Source organism: Heterodontus francisci, chromosome 13 (assembly GCF_036365525.1).
Source record: "Heterodontus francisci isolate sHetFra1 chromosome 13, sHetFra1.hap1, whole genome shotgun sequence".
Classification (NCBI taxonomy): Eukaryota; Metazoa; Chordata; class Chondrichthyes; order Heterodontiformes; family Heterodontidae; genus Heterodontus; species Heterodontus francisci.
Window position 1 is genome coordinate 8084419 of NC_090383.1, and position 26641 is coordinate 8111059.

Here is a 26641-nt window from a genome sequence, read left to right on the forward strand (position 1 = left end):
TAGATTGGGTGGGGGGGGGGGGGGTGGTGGATTTTAGCTGAAAAGTCATTGGGCAGAGTTTTTTTGATTGAATGCAATTGTGGAGATAGTTCAAACAGGCGCAGAGAGTTCAGTGTAATATGATTGATAATGAAAGCAGAAAGTAACTGGTAAATAACCAAATATAAAGGAGATAAGTACAATCAATGATAAAGGGAAAAAAATCATAACCAATGACTTAGCAGTCATGCCATACACAACTGATGAAACATGTGTGACAGAGAAGAAATGTTTGATACAGAGTTTTTTTTGTCACGTTTTCTCTGCTTCACATTCTCCTGTGCTATGCTGTCTAGTTGAGAATGGCTGATGATCTTGTCCTGACCTCAGCAGAGTGGCCAGCTGATAGACTTTGCTGAGCTGAGGTGAAAGTTCTGCCAGTTTCCCAACACCCAACACCCTGTCAAATATCTGCCTATTAATGTTTCGCTCGATGGTCTCATAATGCAAATAAATTTCCATTCTACTTTCATCAAGGATCCTCTTGGTCTTTCTACTCATTCACAGGATGCAGGCATTGCTGGCAAGGCCAGTATCTATTGCCCATCCCTAACTGCTCTTAAGAAGGTGATGGTGAATACGTCATTTTCAAAAGTCAGTTAAGGGTTAACCACTAAAATAAAAGCAAAATACTGCGGATGCTGGAAATCTGAAATAAAAACAAGAAATGCTGGAACCACTCAGCAGGTCTGGCAGCATCTGTGAAAAGAGAAAGCAGAGTTAACGGTTCGGGTCAGTGACCCTTCTTCGGAACATCGGAGTCAGACCAGATAAGGAGGTCAGATTTCCTTCCCTAAGGGACCTTAATGAGCCAGATGAGTTTTTATGATAATCCAATAGTTTCAAAGTCATCATTACTGATAACTAGATTTTCATTCCAGATTTGTTTAATTAATTGACAGAGTTTAATTGACTGAATTTAAATTCCACAGTTGCTAGAATGAGATTTAAACTGATGATTCCGAGTCATCAGTCCAAGATTCTGGAATGCTAGTTCAGTAATCTAAACCATTATGTTATCGCACCCTCTCATCTTGTCTGTTCATTACCTGACACAAAGGCGTGTCTCAGGACCTCGAAGTCTAAGAACCATATGAACCACTGACATGGAAGAATGTTAATATTTGCCTAAAACTGCATAATGGCCACTTTGGATGGCGATTAACTTGATCCAATCTGCTTCAATTACCAAGTTTAAAATTATGCAGTGCACAGAAAACCATAGTCACATGAGGCGCTCTTCATGGAATGTAAGCCATCAAACCTGCCTAGGCAGCGAGTCCTTTGCAGGAAGACTCCAGTGGTCTCCCTAATGAGAGCCCTAGTTGACCCCGGGATTGTATTGGAGGACAGTTCATCTTCTGAGAGTTCCTAACATCAATCAGGAGCCAAGTCGGCAGGGGACAGCCTTTGTCTCTAGGTAATCAGCTTTCAATTTGCTGTATGGGGGGAAAGATGTGGCAGAGGTTGGTAGGGGTTGGGAGTGGGGGGGATGGAGGATGGCCACAATATAAAAGCGTCATGGTAGTGGTCAAGAAAGCATGCACAGACCCAGCGGGGTGGCGGGGTGGGTCGGGGGGGTGGGGGGGGTTCATTTGAAGGAGCTCTCAGGGTGACATGGGTGCAGTTACTGATGCCCTGGAATGGGGGACAGTGGGTGGGAGGAAGGTTTTGAGGGGAACCAGGATTCAGGACCAGTTTCTGGCAGTAATAGTATGGAAGAAATTAGTATTAATAAAGAGGTAGTACGCGAATGAAGGTTGATAAATCCCCTGGACCAGATGAGCTACATCCCAGAGTATTGAAGGAGGTGGCTATAGAGATAGTGGATAACCATTGGTGGTTATCTTTCAAAATTCTATAGATTCTGGAAAGGTTCCTGCAGACTGGAAAGTTCCAAATATAACACCACTATTTAAGAAAGGAGAGAGAGAGAAAACAGGGAACTACAGACCTGTTAGTTTGGCATCAGAAGTAGGGAAAATGTTAGAATCTGTTATAAAGGATGTGATAACTAGACACTTAGAAAATAATGATATGATTGGGCAGAGTCAACATGGATTTATGGAAGGGAAATAGTGTTTGACAAATCTGTTGGAGTTTTTTGAGGATGTTACTTGTAGCATAGATAAAGGAGAACCAGTGGATATGGTGTATTTGGATTTTCAGAAGGTTTTTGATAATGTCCCACACATGAGGTTACTAAATAAAATTAGAGCACATGGGATTGGGAGTAATATACTGGTATTGATTCAGAATTGATTAACAGACAGAAAGCAGAGAGTAGGAATAAACCTGTCATTCTCAGGATGGCAATCTGTTACTAGGGGGATACTGCAAGGATCAGTATTTGGGCCACAACTGTTCACAATCTATATAAATGATTTGGATGTGGGGGCCAAATGTAATATTTCCAAATTTGCTGATAACACGAAACTAGGGTGGGAATGTAAGTTGTGAGCAGGATGCAAGGAGGCTTCAAGGGGACTTGGACAGGCTAAGCAAATGGGCAAAGACATAGCAGATGGAATATAATGTGAATAAGTGTGAAGTGATCCACTTTGGTAGAAAAAAACAGAAAGGCAGAGTATTTCTTAAATGGTGAGACGTTGGGAAGTGTTGATGTCCAAAGGGACCTGGGTGTCCTTGTTCATGTGTCACTAAAAGCTAGCATACAGGTGCAGCAAACAATTAGGAAGGCAAATGGTATGTTGGCCTTCATTGCAAGGGGCTTTGAGCACAGGAATAAAAATGTCTTGCTCCAATAGAGCCTTGGTAAGAGGGCACCTGGAGTATTGTGTCCAGTTTTGGTCCCCTTATCTAAGGAAGGATATACATGCCATAGCTGGAATGCAACAGAGATTCACCAGACAAAACCCTGGGATGGCGGGATTGTCTTATGAGGAGAGATTGAGGAAACTGGGCCTCTATTCTCTAGAGTTTCGAAGAATGAGAGGTGATCTCATTGAAACGTATAGGGCGTGGGTACTAATGACATCAAGGGATATGGGGATAGTGCAGGAAAGTGACGTTGAGGTAGATGATCAGCCATGATCTAACTGAATGACGGAGCAGGCTCGATGGGCTGAATGGCCTACTGCTGTTCCTATGTTCCCATGTCTGTATGTTGGAAGATCCCTGAGTGAAGGCATTAACAGGGGGTGTGAAGGAAATGAATTCATTGCCACTCTCCGGAGAGACAGAGGTATCTGGGCTTATTTCTTGCAACTCACTGATGCAGGACACAGTCAATGAGGTGCTCAACATCATGCAACACCAAGTAGTCCCAATCATGACTTTGAAAGTGAACTATTCAAAACATTCATTGGAGTTGCTAGACAGAAATCGTATCTATCATTGATTTATTAAAACTAAAATTATTCTTGTCTCTATTTTGCACTGAGATCGATCCTAGTGCATCCCAAGGAAGGACAGCCAATTCTTCACCATCTGTATTCTATACAAGATGACAGGCCAGCATGGGAGCATGATTAACTTGTCAGAGGGCAGTAACGACAGATGGAAGATAGATGACTGAAGGAAGGGGCCAGAGGCAAAACCAAGTTTGCTGTCTAAGCTGTCCATGGTGGGCTCATATTTAATCACTTATTATAGAGGGGCAGGTATCACAAGGACACACGTGGTGCATGGGCACTGACTGTTTGGCTAGTTGTAAGATCTCAAGGGACATTGGCCTTCTGCTACTTGGGTACTCAGAGAGATAGCACACAGAGAGAATAACATACTCTGACCTAATTGTTTATTCAACTGCACTAAACTGTTTGGCATCATCACCATGGAAGCCGGAAGGACATGGAGTTACAGCTTGGTAAGTAAAAAAAGGTTTCATTCTGGCTCTATGGAGAAGGTAGAGTGCATTTTGTTTTAAAGGAGGCCTTCCTAAAATATTTAATTGTAAAACATTTTTCTTGTTTGTAGAAAGAATATCCAGAAGGGCATGGCCTCAAACTTCCACAGGGAGTTTCCCAGTCTCCCACTGTAATTCTGCAACTACTTACACTTGTTTCCTTAAGAACATAAGAAAGAAGAGCAGGAGTAGGCCATTTGGCCCCTCGAGCCTGCTCTACCATTCATTACAATCATGGGTGATCTTCTACCTCAGCTCCACTTTCACACCTGCTATCTCCATATCCCTTGATCTTCTGAGAGACCAAAAATGTGTCTATATCAGACTTTACTGGAGCAACCACAACCCTCTGGGGTAGAGAATTCCAAAGATTCACAACACTCTGAGTGAAGACATTTCTCCTCATCTCAGTCCTAAATGATCGATCCCTTACCCTGAAATTGTGCCCCCGTGTTCTAGATTCCTCAGCCAGGAGAAACAACCTCTAAGTGTCTACCCTATCAAGTGTTGTATGATTGCCTTTAAGAGTGATGTCCCTTTAAGATCTTAGTATGCTAATGAGTCAAGTACCAGGAAGTTGTCATGTGACACAAAGCCAGAGTCACTCTGCAACTGTAACACCTTGAGGAAGGTTCTGAAAATAGTTAGCTCTGTACTGTAATAGTTCAGCCGTAATAAACCTGTTTGAGATCTTCAACCAAGTGGACTCCATGCATCTCATTAATGTTGCATCAGACAAGATGAAGAACTCATTATATCCAGCCCTTTTAGAATCTTGCATGTTTCAATGGGATCACCTCTCATTCTTCTAAACTCCAAAAAGTATAGAAACAGAAAATGCTGGAACTGCTCAGCAGATCTGGCGGCATCTGTGGAGAGAGAAACAGAGTTAGTGTTAGATCAGGTCAGTGACCTTTCATCAGAGCTCAGTTCACAGATGCTGCCAGAGCTGCTGAGTATTTCCAGCACTTTCTGTTTTTTATTCAGATTTCCAGCATCCGCAGTATTTTGCTTTCTTTATCCAAAAAGTATAGGCTCAATTTGCTCAGCCTCTCATCATAGGACAATGCTCTCATGCCAGGCACCAATCTAGTCAAACCTTTGCTGTACTGCCTCCAATGGAAGTATATCCTTCCTCAAATATGGAGACCAAAACTGTGTACAGTCCTCTAGGTGTGGTCTCATCAAAGCCCTATACAATTGTAGCAAGGCTACAATTGTACTCCAATCCCCTTGCAATAAAAGCCAATATGCCATTTGCCTTCCTAATTGCTTGCTGTAATAGCATGCTAACTTTCTGTGTTCCCTGAGGATCCTGCTGGTCTCCTGCTGGATTTAAATTGGGAGAGCCCCTGTGGAATTTCAGGGCCTATGACACAGTGCCTATTTGACAGGCGTTGATACCAATAACAACTTGCAATTCTCCAGCACTTTGTGTGTGCAGGAAGATGTTTCAAAGTGTTCTAATATTGAGGAAGAGAAAACAGCGGACACCAGAGGGAAAAATCATAGAATCATAAAGCGCAAAAGGAGGCCATTCAGCCCATCGTCCCTATTCTGACCCTTTGAAAGAGCTATCCAATTAGTCCCTCTCCCTTGCTCTTTTCCCCATAGCTCTTTAAAGTACAACATGTTAGGGATGAGGCTGAACTAAAGGCACAGTCAAAGGGAAGGGTGTTGAGAATACAGTGGCTTGAATGAAAGGCTATCGCTAAAATATCTCAAATTTGTTACATTCCTCTTTAGTGTTTTGGTATCTCAACGCTGACATTCCACAAAGTTGTAACTTAGGACTCCAAAGAATGAGAGCCATCTGACATGGAAATATATCAATTTTTCCTGCCTGAAGTAGCACAATGGATATGTTGGTATGCCTGTCATATGTTTGAGACAGATGACCTGCACTTTCTATTGCAGCAAAGGGCAGCAGATCAGAATGCACATAATACCATCAAATAGCAACAATAAAATAGAACTAACAATGTGCAGATAATAAGCCATTGCAGAAATAGAGGACAACAGTTTATCTTAAATCGCCTTTGTCTGACTGTCATGATCAGAAATGTTTCTTTTATTAAGCAAATTATATTATACGATTATTAAAGGGTAAAGCATAATAAAGACTGTTCTTTCAGTTCTGGGACTTAGGTTCAAAGACAGCCCCAAACTAATATGATGCCTTTTCTCCTCTCTCACTTGGCTGTAAGAATCTGACATTAAAAGGCTGATTCTCAGTGGGGAATGATGCTCACAGGGGGTGCATTACAGAAAATTGCAGGGCAGAGGATGTGATTTCTCTGTCCATCAGTTTTAATGGACAGGAAATCATGGGTTGTTCACGCATGATTCTTTTGCACAATGCACCCCCTGTGAGTGCAGCTCTGAGCTGCAAGGTTGGGAAGGCAGATTCAGCCCCAGCGAGCATGAGTACACTGCTTGTAAAAAATTCTCATACTTACTTTTAAATCCCTCCATGGCTTCATCCCTCCCTATCTCTGTAATCACCTCCAGCCCTGCAACCTTCCAACATATCTGCGCTCCTCCAATTCTGGCCTCTTGAGCATCCCCGATTTTAACTGCTGCACTACTGGCGGCTGCACCCTCAGCTGCTGAGGCCCTAAACTCTGGAATTCCCTCCCTAAACCTCTCCGCCTCTCTACCTCTCATTCCTCCTTTAAGACGCTCTTTAAAACCTACCTCTTTGAACAAGCTTTTGGCCATCTGACCTAATATCTCCTTATGAGGCTCGGTCTCAAATTTGTTTCTGATAACACTCCTGTGAAGCTCCTTGGGAGTTTTAACTATCTTAAAAACACTATATAAATACAAATTGTTGTCATAGTAGGAGAAAAGATGTTAATTTCTGTTGCCATTGTCAATAAATATCAGCTTTAAGTAAAACCCTCCCGCCCCCCCCCCCCCCCCACATAAAAATGTGAAGCGTGGCAGGTCTGAGAAACGGAACAATCTTTTCTGCTACAGTAGGATTCCGAGGATAGGATGAAGCTACAATATTGGAAGAGAAAAGTGCCATCCTACGCTGCATCTGCACCTCACTCAGGAGAACTTGAATCTCAAACTGACTGCTCAAAGTTGAAACAAATGGTCCTTTTCTCAGTTTGGCATCATCTTCCTTTAATAGGTGAAAGTACAAAACTAAACAAAATGGCAGCAAACGCAGAAAGAAATGATCACTGAGAAAGGAATACGTTATTAATAGAGTAGATTGTAGGCACTTCACAGGGAGAAACACAACAATAATCTCTAATTTAATGCACGGAGGAATCTTATTTCTAATCGGAGAATTTTCTGTTAATAATGTGTTCAACAGCTCCTTCAAGGGCCCAGTTAGTGAAGTCAAACATACATTTCAGACCAGGGCCCTGGCCCCATTTCCCAGTCTACTAAGTTAGCTGATCTGCTCTGAGATGACAGTATAAGTGTCCACAATTTTACAGAACTTATTGTATTTCTCCCATTGAAGCCAAAAGTGTAATTTATTTGAGAAATATTACAAACATTGTCAAGAAAACCTTATATGCCAAATGAAAAATATGGGTTTCATCAGTTGGAAATTTACTTAGACTCTTCATGGGAAAAATCCTACAAGTTAACTTATAAAAAAACTAGCAGCCAAGATGGCCACTGCAATTTACATCTGAAATACCAGGAGATTGAACTAGAGACAAAAAGTCTAACAAGAAGACCAGCCAGGACAATGGGTTGCTCTAAGTGATTGAATTACCTGAAATTGCTTCATTAGCACAACAGTCAAGGCAATCCTCACAAACTAAATTTGAAAGAGCCAACCCTCTCCAAGTGTGAATTGGCGTCCTGGGGCATGTGGAATCTTGAATTTCATTGGAAGGTTCCAGAAAACTTCATTAAAAACAAAGGGGTTTGACAGAACCATGTGACTATCTGTCCATCCCTGAAGAAACTAGAAGTTTTATTACACAGACAAGAGACAAGCAGTAACTGAGTGTGCAGCAGCAGAAAGCTGCATGCTTCCCTTTCCCTCTCTCCTTCTCTCTCTCCAGAAAACATCAAGGTTAAAAACCATCTGCGACTGGGGGATCCTCCAAGCCTACAGACTGCTACAGCCAGCGACCGGGGAAGAGAGCCAACTACAGATTCTGCCTTCAGGAAAACCCTAAGCAAAGCAAGCCAGCCAAAATACACTTTGACCAACCAAGAACTTCAAGAATACAGCTTCAGCCGAGGACCACATGATCATCCAGTTTACAAACTGTATTTAAATTCCATTTATTCTAGACTTTAATCCAACCACCAAATCTATTTTCCCTCCTGTAATCTATTTGTGTGTGAGTGATTCTCATGTGAATGTGTGCGTGAATGTATAGAGTATTTTTAGTATCTTTAAATTGGATTAGTATGTTAAGTATAATAGACTTACCTCTTTCTTGTCTAAACTCAAGAAAACCTGTCCATTTGGCTCTTTCATGATCACAGTAAAGGAACAAGGTAAAACACTCAGAGGTGGTAAGCACAAACACTGTTTAAAAGGAATGAACCCTGTTGCGGTTAAATAAGAGGAAGGGGCAAGAGGGGAGCCTGAGACCCCCTCCTCACCTGGCCATAACAACATATTAAATATTAAAATAAAGTAGTTGTCACAAGTTACAATGGATTCTTCATTTTTGTACCAATAACAACTTATATTTATTTAGTGCCTTTAATATAATAAAACATCACAAAACAGTTCACAGGAGCATTATAAAACAAGTATGACACTGAGCCACATAAGAAGATATTAGGTCAGATGACTAAAAGCTTGGTCAAAGATGTAGGTTTTAAGGAGTGTCTTAAAGGAGCAAAGCGAAGTGGCGAGGCAGAGAGGTTTAGGGAGGGAATTCCAGAGCTTAGTGTCCAGACAACTGAAGCAATGGCCACCAATGGTGATTAAAATCAGGGATGCTCAAGAGGCCAGAATTAGTGCACTGCAGATATCTCAGGGGGTTGTGGAGCCAGAGGAGATTACAGAGATAAGTAACAGTGAGGCCATGGAGGGATTTGAAAACAAGGATGAGAATTTTAAAATTGAGCCATTGCTTGATCGGAAGCCAATGTAGGTCAGCGAGCACAGGGGTCATGGGTGATCTGGACATGGTGCGAGTTAGGACACGGGCAGCAGAGATTTAGATGACCTCAGGTTTATGGAGGGTAAAATGTGGGAGAGCAGCCAGGACTGCGTTGGAATAGTCAAGTCCAGTGGTATGGATGAGGGTTTCAGCAACAGATGAGCTAAGACAGGGGTGAAGTCAGGCAATGTTATGGAGATGGAAACAAGCAGTCTTAGTGATAGCATGAATATGTACCATAAAGAGGTAATATATAATGAGTGTAACACTGTGGACATCCAAGCGTCCAGGTACCATAGATCTCATATAGGATCGAAGGAAGCCTTTCAGTTGCATGTCCAGATTTCTAAACCATGAAGGGGCAAGGCTTCGATACATACCCGTGACATCACATGTTTCATCTGCATTGCGGGAGGCTGAGAAAGCTCAATCACTGAAGTTGCCTCATTTATAGGATGTCAGCACAGATTCCAAGGAACAAGCGATGCCTCCCCATAAGGCTTGAAGACAAAGAGAATGCTAAAGAGGAGACGTCAGTTATTGCTGATGCAATCCATTCCATGAAGCTCATGAGTAAATAGCATCCATACATACCATGGCAGATATGGATACTTGATGCATGTCATAGTTTATTAAGCAACCCAAATTGTCTGGTGAAATCCACTGCAAACATAAATACTGTGGCTACAAGAGCAGGTCAAAGGCTGGGAATTCTGCAGTGAGTAACTCACCTCCTGTCTCCCCAATGCCTGTCCACCATCTACAAGGCACAAGTCAGGAGTGTGATGGAATACTTTCCACTTGCCTGGATGGGTGCAGCTCTAACAACACTCAAGAAGCTTGACACCATCCAGGATAAAGCAGCCCGCTTGATTGGCACCCCATCCACCACCTTCAACTTCACTCCCTCCACCACCGACACACAGTGGCAGCAGTGCGTACCATCTACAAGATGCATGGCAGCAACTCACCAAGGCTCCGTTGACAGCACCTTCCAAACCCATGACCTCTACCATCTAGAAGGACAAGGGCAGCAGATGCATGGGAATACCACCACCTGCAAGTTCCCCTCCAAGTCAAACACCATCCTGACTTGGAACTATATTGCTGTTCCTTCACTATCACTGGGTCAAAATCCTGTAACTCCCTTCCTAACAGCACTATGGGTGCCCCTACCCCACATGGACTGCAGCGGTTCAAGAAGGCAGCTCACCACCACCTTCTCAAGGGCAATTAGGGATGGGCAATAAATGCTGGCCTGGCCAGCGACGCCCACATCCCATGATCGAATGGAAAAAGCAATGTAGATTACTTGTTGTAATTTCTATGGATTTGCAACTAAGATTGACAACTCCACATGAAAAATGTTTTGGCAGGGTAGAAATTAAAATGTCAGCAATAAAGCTACATTTGAAGTGCTAAACTAGAAAAAATATTAAAACCTGTGCCATCGGTTGTGAAGTTCCTCAGTCAAACATAAATACGAATCGTGTTTCTATACAATATTGACACAATATCACTCGCAGAGAATTCACACTGAGTTATTTGTACTAATGCTTATTCCAGATGGTCAGAAGTGTTTGCCATGTTACTTTCTACTAAAATAAAGTTTGATGGATGTGATCAAAACCTTGTTGCTTCTCATAGCTTACCTGAAGGAATTGTCTCAGACAATGGATCTCTATTTATAAGGTTCTCCAATTGTCCTGCCACGGAGAATGGGGGATTAAGAAATTATGTGCATGTTATAGGCATGTTTTATGCCTGATTCCTTTTGCTTATGATTTTGACTAGTTACAAAACAACAATGATTATACTGTTGCCTACACATTTTGCCCATAAAGCTGCAGTGACAACACTTCAAAAAAGTAATACATTGCCTGTGTCATCCTGAGGATGAGAAAGGCACTATATAAATGTAGGTACCGTTTCGGGTCAGTGACCCTTCTTCGGAACCTTCTTAGTTCCGAAGAAGGGTCACTGACCCGAAACGTTAACTCTGCTTCTCTTTCCACAGATGCTGCCAGACCTGCTGAGTGATTCCAGCATTTCTTGTTTTTGTTTCAGATTTCCAGCATCCGCAGTATTTTGCTTTTATTATATAAATGTAGGTGTTACTTTGTCTTTCAATTTGATTCTGTATGGTAGTACTCTTGCCTTTCAGTCAGATGGTTATGGATTCAAGACCTGCTCTCTGATCTGGATACTTAATCTAGACTGATTATTTAGTGCAGTACTGAGGGAGTGCTGCACTGTCAGAGTTATCAACCAGGATTTTATCGGCACCAAATGTGGGTCCCAAGCCTGGGTGGGCAAACTGCAGCAGTAGCCAATTAAGAGGCCACCACTGGGACCAATAGAACTAGCCACTGCTGAGGCTGCAAGGGAAAAGAGGAGGCACCCTCGAAGGGCTGGCATAAAATATATTAAGCAAACAGACCCTGGTGATTGGAGAGGTGAATCTTTCAGTGGCGGTGTCGGGGTCACAGTGGTGACCATTGCTACCAGTGGACCCTTCCGTGGGCCACAGAGCCTCAGGACAGGAAGGCCTCTTACTGAAAGCCGCTGGGACGCCGCCTCGATGAAGCTGGTGGACTCCTTACATGGCAGGGGCTGTTTCATGCCAGTAAAATGCGAGTGGGGTGGTAAAACGGCCATCAAATTGGCTTAATTGGCCACCTGCCTCTTGTCGGCGGGCGGCTGAGACATTGGCGTTGCCGCAGCTAGGAATATCCTTTGGCAACGGGAACACATTAGGCTTCCCTCCCAAAGCCTTCCGCCACTATTTTACCACCTCTGCTATCTCCCAGCCTATTTCCTAAGGGCTGCTAAGATTCCAGCCACTTAAGGGCTTCTTCCAGCCGCTGCTGATATTTTACCTGGCAGCCTCATTGTGGGCATGGGGGGTGTGGGGGGGTGTCCCTCCTGATCGGGTACCCTGTGCCCCACAGAGGGCCCCTCCAGCGGCATGAGGCCCTGCGTCACATGCGAAGCGACAGTACTTCTAATCTACAGCATTACCCAAGTCTCTTAAAAATAAAAGCAGCAAATAAGAAGATCCTGAAATGTGTCTCAACGATCGGAGAGTTACAAGTTATTAGCACAATGCACTAGCCAAGACCAGCTTCACCTTTATTACCTGATGTGTCCTCAAATGTCCTCAGATGCTAATGAACACAATGAAAGGTAATAAATACAGGAGCAAGTATGGGTCATCCCCCATTTAGTCAGATCCTGGCTGACCTGTACTTCGACTCCATTTACCATTTGTTGTTGGTGCAGTTGATACCCTTCATTTGTTCTGGCAACAACAGGCACACATCTCTGCAGTTCAATGTGTGGCATAGGCTGGTGTTGGGTGCGTAGTAAGGTAAAAGATATCTTTGTTTTATTCTTTCATGGGATGTGGACATTGCTGGCGAGGCCAGCATTTATTGCTCATCCCTAATTGCCCTTAAAATGAGTGACTTGCTCGGCCATTTCAGAGGGCAGTTCAGAGTCAATCACATTGCTGTGGGTCTGGAGTCACATGTAGACCAGACCAGGTAAGGCTGGCAGATTTCCTTCCCTAAAGGACACTAGTGAATCAGCTGGGTTTTATCAACAATCGATGATAGCTTCATGGCACCATTACTGAGATGAGCTTTCAAGTCAAGATTTTTTAATAAATTAATTAATTAAATTTAATTTCCACCAGCAATGGTGGAATTTGAACCCATGTGCTGTTTAGCCTAAATTGCTCATCCAGTGATAGTACCACAATGCCACCATCACATGGCTAGTTATAATGTCACATAAGTACGTCCATACGTAAGGTTGGTGGGGGTAACTGATGAGTGACGATGTTTCAGCTTTCCATACAATGGTCAGGGAACCTCTAAGTCTGGAATGTTATGGCCCCCACAGGAGCGGGGAGGAGGGGGGGGGGGGGGGACCCGTAAAATTGAGTGTGCGGTGGGGGAGTGCCGTTCTGACACCTTCCTGCCCCCACTGCAATTTTACCAGGGGCGGCGGCAGTGGCGAGAAACGGCCTGCCCACCCCAGGGCACTCAAGGCTCTTAAGTGGCCAATTAACTGGCAGTTAAGGGCCTCCTCCCGCCACTGCTGGTATTTTACCAGCGGGCGCCTCAGGCTCCAGAACCCTGCCTGGTAAAACCTGGCGACCTCTTTGTGGGCTGGGGGGGGGGGGACTCTTCTGATTGGGCATTCTGTGCCCCACGGAAGGTCCCCCAAAAGCCTCAACCGCCCCCACTGAAATAGGGTGCATGCACTTTCCTCATCCTGATCAATCCATGTCATGAGACCCGAAACATATTCACCAATCTAATCGACATCAAATCAGATTGTGTTAGACTCATAGAGAACTTCAATGATCACTTGTACTTGTAATTGAGAGCAATGGCATCGGCCAGAGTTTTACATTGGTTGGGAGGCCCCGCCCACTGGCCAAAAAGTCAGGGGAGACCCCTCCTTCGCGGCACCTGGGAGGCACATTATAATTTTACATGGCCCAGGCCCTTAATTGGACTTGGGTGGGACTTCCACCCCCCCCGCCCCCCAACCGACCCCCCCTTGCCTCGCTGGGGCCCGGCCGTTTTCCGTGGTGAGGCCCCACAAACTTACCTTTCTTCTGGGGCCTGCGTCCCTCTTGCTGCTGAAGTTGGGGGCTGTCCCAGCCGTGGCCACCGCTCCTGGTGGCACTGCTGGGACTGAGAGCTGCCGGCCCGCTGATTGGCTGGCAGCTCTTGGAGGTGGGACTTCCTGCCTCACAGAGGTGGAAGTCCCGCCCAAGTCCAACTAAGGGCCTGGGCCACGTAAAATTGTAATGTGCCTCCCAGGCCCAGTGGAGGAGGACTTGCCCCCAACTTTTTGGCCAGTGGGCGGGGCCTCCACCCAATGTAAAACTCCATTGCTCGCAATTACAAGTACGAGTGATCATTGAAGTTTTGTATGAGCCTAACTCAATCTGATTTGATGTCAATTAGCTTGGTGAAGATGTTTCTGGTCCCATATCATGGATTGATCAGGATAAGGAAAGTACATGTACCCTGTGAAAGTAGGTATAACACGAGGTTTGCTCAGTTCAAGTGAAGCATCTAAAAATCTAGAAGGGACTCCGTATAAAAAATTGTCAACACCCAAATCTTAGCATTGGCCATGCTGAGAGCTAATAACCTTGTTTCTCTTGGCTGTTCGACGGAATTGATCAAGAATTCTCAATCCTGCCAATGCTTGTAACAATTGCTGCATGCACTATGAGGAACTCTACAGATTATTCCCTGACGCCAATAATGTTCCTCATACCATCATAGATTCATAGGAATTTACAGCAGAGAAGGAGGCCCATTGTGTCTGCAGCAGCCTATTCCCACTTCCCAGCTCTTGATCCATAGCCTTGTAGGTTACGGCATTTCAAGTGAATATCAAGTACTTTTTAAATGTTATGAGGGTTTCTGCCTCTACCATCCTTTCAGGCAGTGAGTTCCAGAGTCAACACCCTCTGGGTAAAATGATTTCCCCTCAAATCCTGTCTCAACCTCCTACCGCTTACCCTAAATTTATGCCCCCTGGTTATGGACCCCTCAGCCAAGGGGATTAGGACCTTCCCATCCACTCTATCTCAACACCTCATAATTTTATACACTTCAATTCATTTCTCGTGTATAGGCGGAGCGCACGCGTGACTGCTGGGTAAGTTGCTTTACCCGAAACACTATTCGGGTAGTGTCTCCCACCCATCCTCCTCCTCTAACCAAAAAAAAAGTTCTGTCCGTCGGATTGCTAAGCTAACAAGTTTTGACTTTTTTTTGGTTTTCAGTAGATTTGTTGGGAATTTAGAATAGAGGGAATGGAGGTTAAGGCAGTTGTATGTTCCTCCTGCAGAATGTGGGAGATAAGGGTCGCCAAGAGTGTCCCTGCTGACTGCATCTGCGGGAAGTGCACCCAACTCCAGCTCCTCAAGAACTGCGTTAGGGAACTGGAGCTGGAGCTGGATGAACTTCGGATCATTCGGGAGGCGGAGGGGGTTATTGAGAGGAGATATGGGGAGGTAGTCACACCTCAGGTCAAAGAAGTAGGTAGATGGGTTACCGTCAGGGGAGGGAGAGGGAACAAGCAGGCAGTGCAGGGAGCCCCTGTGGCCGTTTCCCTCAACGACAGGTATACCATTTTGGATACTGTTGGGGGGAAGACTTACCAGGGGTAAGCAATGGGGTACAGGTCTCTGGCACAGAGTCTGTCCCTGTTGCTCAGAAGGGAAGGGGGAAGAGGAGCAGAGCATTAGTCATTGGGGACTCCATAGTTAGGGGAACAGATAGGAGGTTCTGTGGGAAGGAGAGAGACTCACGGTTGGTGTGCTGCCTCCCAGGTGCCAGGGTTCGTGATGTCTCGGATCGTGTTTTTGGGATCCTTAAGGGGAGGGGGAGCAGCCCCAAGTCGTGGTCCACATAGGCACCAACGACATAGGTAGGAAGAGAGATGGGGATTTAAGGCAGAAATTCAGGGAGCTAGGGTGGAAGCTTAGAGCGAGAACAAACAGAGTTGTTATCTCTGGGTTGTTGCCCGTGCCACGTGCTAGCGAAGCGAGGAATAGGGAGAGAGAGGAGTTGAACACGTGGCTGCAGGGATGGTGTAGGAGGGAGGGTTTTGGTTTCCTGGATAATTGGGGCTCTTTCTGGGGTAGGTGGGACCTCTACAAACAGGATGGTCTTCACCTGGACCAGAGGGGTACCAATATCCTGGGGGGGAGATTTGCTAGTGCTCTTCGGGGGGGTTTAAACTAATTCAGCAGGGGAATGGGAACCTAAATTGTAGTTCCAGTGTACAGGATGTTGAGAGTAGTGAGGTCAGGGATAAGGTTACAAGGACGTAAGAAGGCACTGGCAAGCAAGAACCTGGTTTAAAGTGTGTCTACTTCAACGCCAGGAGCATCCGGAATAAGGTGGGTGAGCTTGCAGCATGGGTTGGTACCTGGGATCTCGATGTTGTGGCCATTTCGGAGACATGGGTAGAGCAGGGACAGGAATGGATGTTGCAGGTTCTGGGATTTGGATGTTTCAGTAAGAACAGAGAAGATGGTAAAAGAGGGGCGGGGTGTGGCATTGTTAATCAAGGAGAGTATTACGGCGGCAGAAAGGACGTTTGAGGACTCGTCTACTGAGGTAGTATGGGCCGAGGTTAGAAACAGGAGAGGAGAGGTCACCCCGTTGGGAGTTTTCTATAGACCTCCGAATAGTTCCAGAGATGTAGAGGAAAGGATAGCGAAGATGATTCTCAACAGGAGCGAGAGTAACAGGGTAGTTGTTATGGGGGACTTTAACTTTCCAAATATTGACTGGAAATACTATAGTTCGAGCACTTTAGATGGGTCAGTTTTTGTCCAGTGTGTGCAGGAGGGTTTTCTGACACAGTATGTAGACAGGCCAACCAGGGGCGATGCCACATTGGATTTGGTACTGGGTAATGAACCCAGCCAGGTGTTCGATTTAGATGTAGGTGAGCACTTTGGTGATAGTGATCACAATTCGGTTAGGTTTACCTTAGCGATGGGCAGGGACAGGTATATACCGCAGGGCAAGAATTATAGCTGGGGGAAAGGAAATTATGATGCGATTAGGCAAGATTTAGGATGCGTAGGATGGGGAAGGAAACTGCAGGGGATGGGCACAATCGAAATGTGGAGCTTATTCAAGGTGCAGCTACTGTGTGTCCTTGATAAGTATGTACCTGTCAGGCAGGGAGGAAGTTGTCGAGCGAGGGAGCCGTGGTTTACTAAAGAAGTTGAAGCGCTTGTCAAGAGGAAGAAGAAGGCTTATGTTAGGATGAGACGTGAAGGCTCAGTTAGGGCGCTTGAGAGTTACGAGCTAGCCAGGAAGGATCTAAAGGGAGAGCTAAGAAGAGCGAGGAGAGGACACGAGAAGTCATTGGCGGATAGGATCAAGGAAAACCCTAAGGCTTTCTATCGGTATATCAGGAATAAAAGAATGACTAGAGTTAGATTAGGGCCAATCAAGGATAGTAGTGGGAAGTTGTGTGTGGAATCAGAGGAGATAGGGGAAGCGTTAAATGAATATTTTTCGTCAGTATTTACAGTAGAGAAAGAAAATGTTGACGAGGAGAATACTGAGATACAGACTACTAGGCTAGATGGGATTGAGGTTCACAAGGAGGAGGTGTTAGCAATTTTGGAAAGTGTGAAAATAGATAAGTCCCCTGGGCCAGATGGGATTTATCCTAGGATTCTCTGGGAAGCCAGGGAGGAGATTGCAGAGCCTTTGTCCTTGATCTTTATGTCGTCATTGTCGACAGGAATAGTGCCGGAAGACTGGAGGATAGCAAATGTTGTCCCCTTGTTGAAGAAGGGGAGTAGAGACAACCCTGGTAATTATAGACCTGTGAGCCTTAATTCGGCTGTGGGTAAAATGTTGGAAAAGGTTATAAGAGATAGGATTTATAATCATCTTGAAAAGAATAAGTTCATTAGCGATAGTCAGCACGGTTTTGTGAAGGGTAGGTCGTGTCTCACAAACCTTATTGAGTTTTTCAAGAAGGTGACCAAACAGGTGGATGAGGGTAAAGCCGTGGATGTGGTGTATATGGATTTCAGTAAGGCGTTTGATAAGGTTCCCCACGGTAGGCTATTGCAGAAAATACGGAAGTATGGGATTGAAGGTGATTTAGAGCTTTGGATCAGAAATTGGCTAGCTGAAAGAAGACAGAGGGTGGTGGTTGATGGCAAATGTTCATCCTGGAGTTTAGTTACTAGTGGTGTACCGCAAGGATCTGTTTTGGGGCCACTGCTGTTTGTCATTTTTATAAATGACCTGGATGAGGGTGTAGAAGGGTGGGTTAGTAAATTTGCGGATGACACGAAGGTCGGTGGAGTTGTGGATAGTGCCGAAGGATGTTGTAGGTTACAGAGAGACATAGATAGGCTGCAGAGCTGGGCTGAGAGATGGCAAATGGAGTTTAATGCGGAAAAGTGTGAGGTGATTCACTTTGGAAGGAGTAACAGGAATGCAGAGTACTGGGCTAATAGGAAGATTCTTGGTAGTGTAGATGAGCAGAGAGATCTTGGTGTCCAGGTACATAAATCCCTGAAAGTTGCCACCCAGGTTAATAGGGCTGTTAAGAAGGCATATGGTGTGTTAGCTTTTATTAGTAGGGGGATCGAGTTTCGGAGCCAGAAGGTCATGCTGCAGCTGTACAAAACTCTGGTGCTGCCGCACCTGGAGTATTGCGTGCAGTTCTGGTCACCGCATTATAGGAAGGATGTGGAAGCTTTGGAAAGGGTGCAGAGGAGATTTACTAGGATGTTGCCTGGTACGGAGGGAAGGTCTTACGAGGAAAGGCTGAGGGACTTGAGGTTGTTTTCGTTAGAGAGAAGGAGGAGGAGAGGTGACTTAATAGAGACATATAAGATAATCAGAGGGTTAGATAGGGTGGATAGTGAGAGTCTTTTTCCTCGGATGGTGATGGCAAACACGAGGGGACATAGCTTTAAGTTGAGGGGTGATAGATATAGGACAGATGTTAGAGGTAGTTTCTTTACTCAGAGAGTAGTAGGGGCGTGGAACGCCCTGCCTGCAACAGTAGTAGACTCGTCAACTTTAAGGGCATTTAAGTGGTCATTGGATAGACATATGGATGAAAATGGAATAGTGTAGGTCAGATTGTTTCACAGGTCGGCGCAACATCGAGGGCCGAAGGGCCTGTACTGCGCTGTAGTATTCTATTCTATTCTATTCTATTAGGTCGCCCCTCAGCTCCTCTTTTCCAAAGAAAACAACCCTAGCCTATCCAATCTTTGCTCATAACTAAAATTCTCCAGTCCAGGCAATATCCTCATAAATCTCTTTGTACCTTCTCTAGTGCAATCACATCTTTCCTTTAGTGCCGTGGCCAGAACTGCATGCACTACTCCAGCTGTGGCCTAACTAGTGTTTTATATAGTTTTATATAGTCCCCTGCTCTTATATTCTATGCCTTGGCTAAAAAAGCCTCATCTAATTTTTTTAGCTAATTCCATTCAGGATACAGCATCTTCGGTGTATAAAGTCAGGTTGACTGTTTGATAGAAATGTTATACTATTGTCCTTGCTCTCCTGTTTGGCTTCCCATCTTCCACCCAAAATAAACTTAAACTCATCCAACACTCTGCTGTCCATGTGCTAGCTCACCCCCCACCCCCCCCACCCCCACAAGCCCTGTTCACCCATCACCTCTGTCTTTGCTGTTTTACATTGACTCCCAGTCTGTTAATGCCTCAGTTTTAAAATTCTCATCATTGCTTTCGAATCCCTCCATGTCCTTGCCCCTCCCTATCTCTGTAACCTCCTCCAACCCTCCGAGGTCTCTGTGCTCCTTCAATTCTGGCCTCTTGTGTTATCTCTGATTTTAATTGCTCCATCATTGATGGGCGTGCCTTTAGCTACCTAGGCCCTAAGTTCTCCGTAAAGCTTTGCACTTTGACTAAGCTTTTGATCATCTGTCTTAATATTTTCTTATACGGATTAGTGTCAAATTTTGTTTGAAAATTGCTCCTGTTTTACTACCTTAACGGTGCCGTATAAATGCAAGTTGTTGTTGTCCTTTATGTAGCCTGGCTGCTCTCTGAGTGCAGTGAGGTAGTGTTGAAAGCTATCTGGGGAACATCTGGGCAGCTGGATTTCCATTTGACTTTCCCATACAGCGCTCAGTGATAACATTTGATTGAATCAGGAATGGCATCCAAATTCCTATTTAATGTGCGCTCACTGCGTCAGGTCCATTATGCAAAGAAAAAGGGTGCACTATCAGCACTGCAGTTAGCCCGAAGCCATACTTCTATTTGTCTGTCTGATGCAACATTCTGAGGGGAGAGGTCACTTCACTGTTACCAATGGTGCTCCGTTTCTGTCAGCGACTGTCAGGCTGATCAGGCACTGTAGGGCTTAAGCTGCTAAATGTTAGACGTGATTGCTGGGCTGCTAACTACTTTCCCGATGACTCACCCACACGTGCCAGCTGCAGCAACCTCAATGTGAAGTTTTGTTCATGATTTGTTCTGGAGTTTATAGCCCCCTTTTGAAATGTAGAATCCTCGAAGAATTCAGCGCAGAAGGAGGCCATTCAGCCCATTGTGCCTGTGCTGGCTCTTCGGTAGAGCTATCTGATTAATTCCACTCCCCCCTGCTCTTTCCCCCATAACTCCGTAGATTATTTTCCTTCGGGTATTTATCCAATGCTCTTTTGAATGTTACTATTGAATCTGCTTCCACCACCTTTTAGGCAGTGCATTTCGGATCACAAGAACTCGCTGTGTAAAAAAATGTTTCCCCATCTCACCTCTAGTCCTTTTGCTAATCATCTTAAATCTGTGGGCTCTGGTAACCGATCCTTCTGCCACTGCAAACAGGATAAGAACATAAGAAATGGAAGCTGGAGTAGACCATGCGGCCCCTCGAGCCTGCTCCGCCATTCAATATGATCATGGCTGAACTGCTACCTCCACTCCAGTTTCCCGCCCAATCCCCATGACTCTTGATTCCCTGAGTGCTCAATCGATCTCAGAATTGAATATACTCAATAACTGAGAATCCACAGCTCTCTGGGATAGAGAATTCCAAAGATTCAGACCTCTTTGAGTGAAGAAAGTTCTCCTCATCTCTGTCCTAAATGGCCGACCCCTTATCTAGACTCTCCAGTGGGGGAAATAGCCTCCCTCAGCAGTTACCCTGACAAGCCCTCTAAGAACTTTATATATTTCAATGAGTTCGCCTCACAATCTTCTAAACCCTAGAGAATACACAGCCATTCTACTCAATCTCTCCTCATAGGAAAACCCTTATGTTATTTCTTCTTACATACTCTATCAAAACACTCTATGATTTTGAACACCACTATTAAATCACCTTTTAACCTTCTCTGCTCTAAGGAGAACAACCTCAGCTTCTCCATAAGTCCCTTCTCATTCCTCCCTGTTTTCTTCTTTTTAGATTTAGATTTAGAGATACAGCACTGAAAACAGGCCCTTCGGCCCACCGAGTCTGTGCCAACCATTAACCACCCATTTATACTAATCCTACACTAATCCCATATTCCTACCACATCCTCACCTGTCCCTATATTCCCCTACCACCGACCTATACTAGGGGCAATTTATAATGGCCAATTTACCTATCAATCTGCAAGTCTTTTGGCTGTGGGAGGAAACCGGAGCACCCGGAGGAAACCTACGCAGACACAGGGAGAACTTGCAAACTCCACACAGGCAGTACCCAGAATTGAACCCGGGTCGCTGGAGCTGTGAGGCTGCGGTGCTAACCACTGCGCCACTGTGCCGCCCTTGGACTTCACTAAACCACCGTGTAATTCTCCTCCAGAGAGGATGGCCAATACTGCAGATTTCTCTCCATCTATTGGCAATGCTTTGCCAGTGACAGCTTGGTGGGCAGGCAGTGCAGCTTGCATAAGATGCCATGAAAGTGCAGATCTTCCTCCATTGCCCACATGATGATTCATCTAGGATCGGGACTGAGAAGTAATGAATCATTTGAGCCCAAGCAGAGTAGTTGAGTTTGAGTGAATGCCACTGTGGAGCTAAAGCCTTCCGTTTGGGAGTCAAGTATGCATCTGCTTCTCTAATTATAAGAAAATATTTTATTTAGCAAGAGCAAAATATTATTCAAAAATTTATATGGACAAACTGTAAATCCTAAACAATTTGCGGTATGTTTTAAAGGTTCTAATAAGGTGAAAGTGACAACCTTTTGGTACCTGAAAGCTTCAGTATTGATTTGCTGGCAGAATTAAGTTGGTCTTGAGAAGCTACCTTAAAGCAGGACATGGGTGTTAAGTAGGGAAGATGCTGCAACTGTTAGCTGATCTCCCCAAGTATGATCATATTTTATTTTGTTAGAATGAAAGCTTCCTGTTCTGCCACACTGGAGCATTTGTGGCTGATTGTTTTACACTGGCGCCTCCAAAGATAAATTCATTTCACAACTCACAATGGCTGTGTTCTTTTATAGAACTGCCATACTGCATATTTTTGCAGCTTTGGCAAGGCACAAGCTGTCCATAGGACAGAAGCCAAACCATTGGTAGTCTCGCATCACTTGGGTCTCACACTGTCCGTGGTATATTGGCAACCAGTGCAAACAAACTTCTTAGGTTTTACACTTGACAAGAAGTTTAGCAGACTCCCTTTAACAGTATTAACGTGAAAAAAAAACCCCTCCGCAATCAGACACCAGTAATTGCAATCAAGTGCTTGTGTGAACAGCCTTGATTCCTGAATGGTGTGGTGCCTGCAGTGTAGCCAGTTTGCACTGCTCTTAGAGGACGTTCTACTCTGAGTATAATAGCAGCATAACATTCAACTATCGCCCTGCAGGCAGCAGCTATCAAAAATGAATCACTGCCTAACCTACAGCCCTAGAAGAAGGATGATTACTTTGTGACGCACATTTTTGTGTTGTTCAAATTACACATTTCCTTTTGCGTTGTGATTTTTCTATTAACATAGCTCTGCAAACATCAACATGGTATCTAAGATTTTGTAAATATTTACTGGAAAATATGACTTATAAAAAAGTGTGTGATTCAATGTGCATTGACTGTGAAGTGCTGTCCTCACATCTGTGAAGTCTGCTGTCTCCTCACTGTAAGATTTGTTGCTTTTCAACAACAACTTATATTTATATAGCACCTTTGATGTAATAAAAGATCCCAAGGGCACTTCACAGGAGCATTATAAAACAAAGTATGACACTGAGCCACATAAGGCGCTATTAGGGCAGAAGATCAAAAGCTTGGTCAAAGAGGTAGGTTTTAAGAAACACCTTAAAGGAGGAAAGCGAGATAGAGAGGTGGAGAGGTGTAGCGAGGGTATTCGAGCACTTAGGGCCTCGGCAGCTGAAGGCACAGCCACCAATGATGGAGCAATTAAAATTGGGGATGCTGAAGAGGCCAGAATTAGATAAGTGCAGAGATCTCGGAGGATTGTGGGGCTGCAGGAGATTGCAAAGATAGGGAGGGCCGAGGCTATGGAGGGATTTGGAAACAAGGATGAGAATTTTCAAATATTACTGACAAATAAAATACTGATGACCAATTAGTAATACAGAATTAAAATAACAAAGGATTTCATACTGGAAACTATGTTTGATATATTATGATTAATCCTACACATTGTCATATCTGTAAACAGGGTGGTAGCAAGCTGAAATCCCACACACTCTTCACTGTGAATTACATGGTATAACACCCTCAAGCTATATAACTTGGTATTCCATTCTCACACTCCACAACCACCCCACACTATGATCACACCCCATTACACTCTGCCCCGTGTACTAACGGCACTCAACTACCCCCAATGCTTTTGTCACTCAGCTTCAATGGAAACATACGGACAATATTAGGAACACATGAAACCAAGGTATTTATTATATTCCTCAGGAGAATTACATCTGCATTCTTTAGGGCTGCCATCAAGGATTCCAAGGACATCACTCGTGTCGAAATCAACTCAATGATCCAGCAGCACGAGGACCACCTTGGGAACGACTACAGCCCAGATAAAGAAAGACTTGCATTTCTATAGCGCCTTCCACGATCTCAGGATGTCCCAAAGTGTTTTACAGCCAATGAAGTACTTTTGAAGTGTAGTCCCTGTTGTAATGTAGGAAACGTGACAGACGCTTTGTGCCCAGTAAGCTTCCACAAACAGCAATGTGATAAATGACCGGATAGTTTTTTTTTAAGTGAAAGGGAAAATATTGGTTCGGACACCAGGAGGACTCCCCTGCTCTCTTTTAAAATAATGGCATGGGATCTTTTTATGTCCACCTGAGCAAGCAGACAGGCCTCAGTTTAACACCTCATCTGAAAGACATCACCTCCGATAGTGTAGCACTGCCCTCAGTACCAGCACAGGAGTGCCAGCCTGGATTAGACACTCAAGTTCCTGGACTAGGAGTTGAAGCCACTATCCTTGGAGTCTGAGGTGAGAGCGCTACCCACTGAGCTACAGCCGAACAGCGGAATCTGAACCAGGACAATACACAGTAGCACTGCTACACCACGAATGCTTGCCAGTGCTAGAGGATACTGCAGTGCCAGTGGAGATCATACACACTTGGCACAGAACTGAAAAGAGACGATAGATGAAATCTGACAACAAAGTCCTTTAGGGGAAGCCTTCTGGTGTCTCAATAGGAACCAGATGAAGGTGTTCAAGACTTACAGAAGCAAAGCAGAGAAAAATACTGCACTAATTTAACTCTTGGACTTGAGGAAGCATTTAGATTAGATTAGATTAGAGATACAGCACTGAAACAGGCCCTTCGGCCCACCGAGTCTGTGCCGACCATCAACCACCCATTTATACTAATCCTACACTAATCCCATATTCCTACCAAACATCCCCATCTGTCCCTATATTTCCCTACCACCTACCTATACTAGTGACAATTTATAATGGCCAATTTACCTACCAACCTGCAAGTCTTTTGGCTTGTGGGAGGAAACCGGAGCACCCGGAGAAAACCCACGCAGACACAGGGAGAACTTGCAAACTCCCCACAGGCAGTGCCCAGAATCGAACCCGGGTCCCTGGAGCTGTGAGGCTGCAGTGCTAACCACTGCGCCACTGTGCCGCCCCATTTGGATAATAGTTTTTGTTTAAACATTTACCCCTCATGGAAAGCAATGCTATAAAACAAACCCTGAAATTATAATAATTAAGCTGTCCGGAGATCCATAACGTATGTAATTTGAGCCTTAAACTACACAAATGTGATTTTAAAATATAAATCCAAATAAAACAGATACATTCTCACCTATTTTTATTGACTATAATCTGAAGCTACCGACTGTAATACATTTTTCCCCAAATACGTGCTTTAAAATACCTGTTCTCTTCCTTCTGCTTCCTTGACCATTGACTGAAAACTGGATCGAAAGGTCATTCTTCTCAGAAAAAATATAAATATTGATTTGTTCAGGGCCTTTGTCACACAAAGGTACATCGGATCAGGAAGGGGAAGTTGCTGCTAAACACATCGATCGTTTTTGAAGCCCAATTAAATATTATTACGCCATGTCACTGGCCTGTTGCAAGCATGATAAATCTGCCTACCGATATTTCTTCAAGATATCCATTGATTCAAATATATGTAATGCAGTGAGATCCACAATAACATTGAGTGCAATTGTGCTTAATTAACATAGTGAGCAGCTTTCCCATTGCACGGTTCATGGTAGGCGATGTTGATGCCAGGTAGACATAACATAGAGGCTAATGATTTACAATGGCCAATAAGTCAAATTTCATTTTTATTAAACAGTATTCGGGGACTTTTATTGATGTCTTGGGGATTGAATTCCAAAATCCTGGCCATTATTCTATGAAAACTGTAAAGAAGAGGCCTTTATTTGTGTCTGCATTTGTTTCATTTATTTTTATCCCTTACCACTTTTGAAGCTCAATATACATTGTGAGGTGGTTTGCAAGACACCTCAATTGCATGCACCCATCATGCTAAGGAAACACAACTGGCACCATCTTTTTATCACTTGTGAGGACACGAACTTTAAAAGCTTTCAAGATTATTTATCAAAATCAAATGTTATTCTGTAATATATTTGCTTTTTATGCTGATGAGAGATTGCAACAGGACGTAGTCTTCCTGTTATAATTAATATAATGAAGGCTATTTGTGCTGTAGAGCTTCTGTTAGATCTCAAAGCTTCATATCACATTACTATTGCTTTCATTCATGGATTGAAGTGACCTCTGATCTCACGGTGTCTTTATATTTCATGTGGTGTACATTAATTCAATTTGTGGGTGTTTCGCTTGTAGCATGGCTACAACAACAGCAACTTGCATTCATATAGCGCCTTTAAGGTTGCAAAACATCCCAAGGTGCTTCACAGGAGTGTTATCGGAGTGCTATCTGAAACCAAACCACATAAGGCCTCGGGCATCATCTCCTCTTTGTGTTGTTCCCAGGCTTCGAGTTCCAGCCTTGCATCCTTTCCTCCGAAATCCTCATTTGCAGCCGTGTTTAAGGAGATTGCCGCAAGGTAAACTCTTCGACTCCTCTTACGTTTAATTTCTTCTTTGCGCTCGTAAATAAATTTGCACAAATGATAGTCTGCTATTTAAAAGAAGGTTTTAATCTATTTGAAATAAAATAAAGGTGGATTTAAACACAAGTGTGGTGCAAGCGGAGTAACACAGACATTGGAAGGGTTGCTCCAGGATGTTGACGGTGCACCCTGTTGCTGTTCTAGGGAATTAAAAGCCATTCGGCCCCTCAAGCCTGTTCGTTCAGTTGGATCATGGCTGATCTGGATTATAATTACATCTACGCACCTTGGTTCTATAACCCTTAATACGCTCGCTGAACAAAAATCTATCAATCACAGTTTTTTGAAATTTCCAATTAACCTAGCCTTTGTTTGCAGTTGTTGTGTCAATGCGGTTCTATAAGGTTTGAGTGGGGTGCGAAGATATCATCAGCCAGTGTTTGAAACTGGAGGAAACAGCAATTTAATTGTGCACCTGCTTTCCCAACCCCACCAACACCCGCCACCCTATCCACCTCCAATTCAAACAGGATGGTTACTCCAGATTAGCAAA

At 44.2% G+C, this 26641-nt stretch overlaps 1 long non-coding RNA gene across 1 annotated transcript; it reads right to left on the bottom strand.

Annotated features, from left to right (window-relative positions):
- LOC137376213 (uncharacterized) lies at positions 1-24962 on the bottom strand. Its single transcript, XR_010976151.1, has 3 exons — positions 24906-24962; positions 9390-9528; positions 1-4776 (listed from the first exon to the last, which is right to left on the bottom strand). It is a non-coding gene; the product is annotated as an uncharacterized lncRNA (long non-coding RNA).
- Between the last annotated feature and the right edge of the window lie 1679 nt (positions 24963-26641).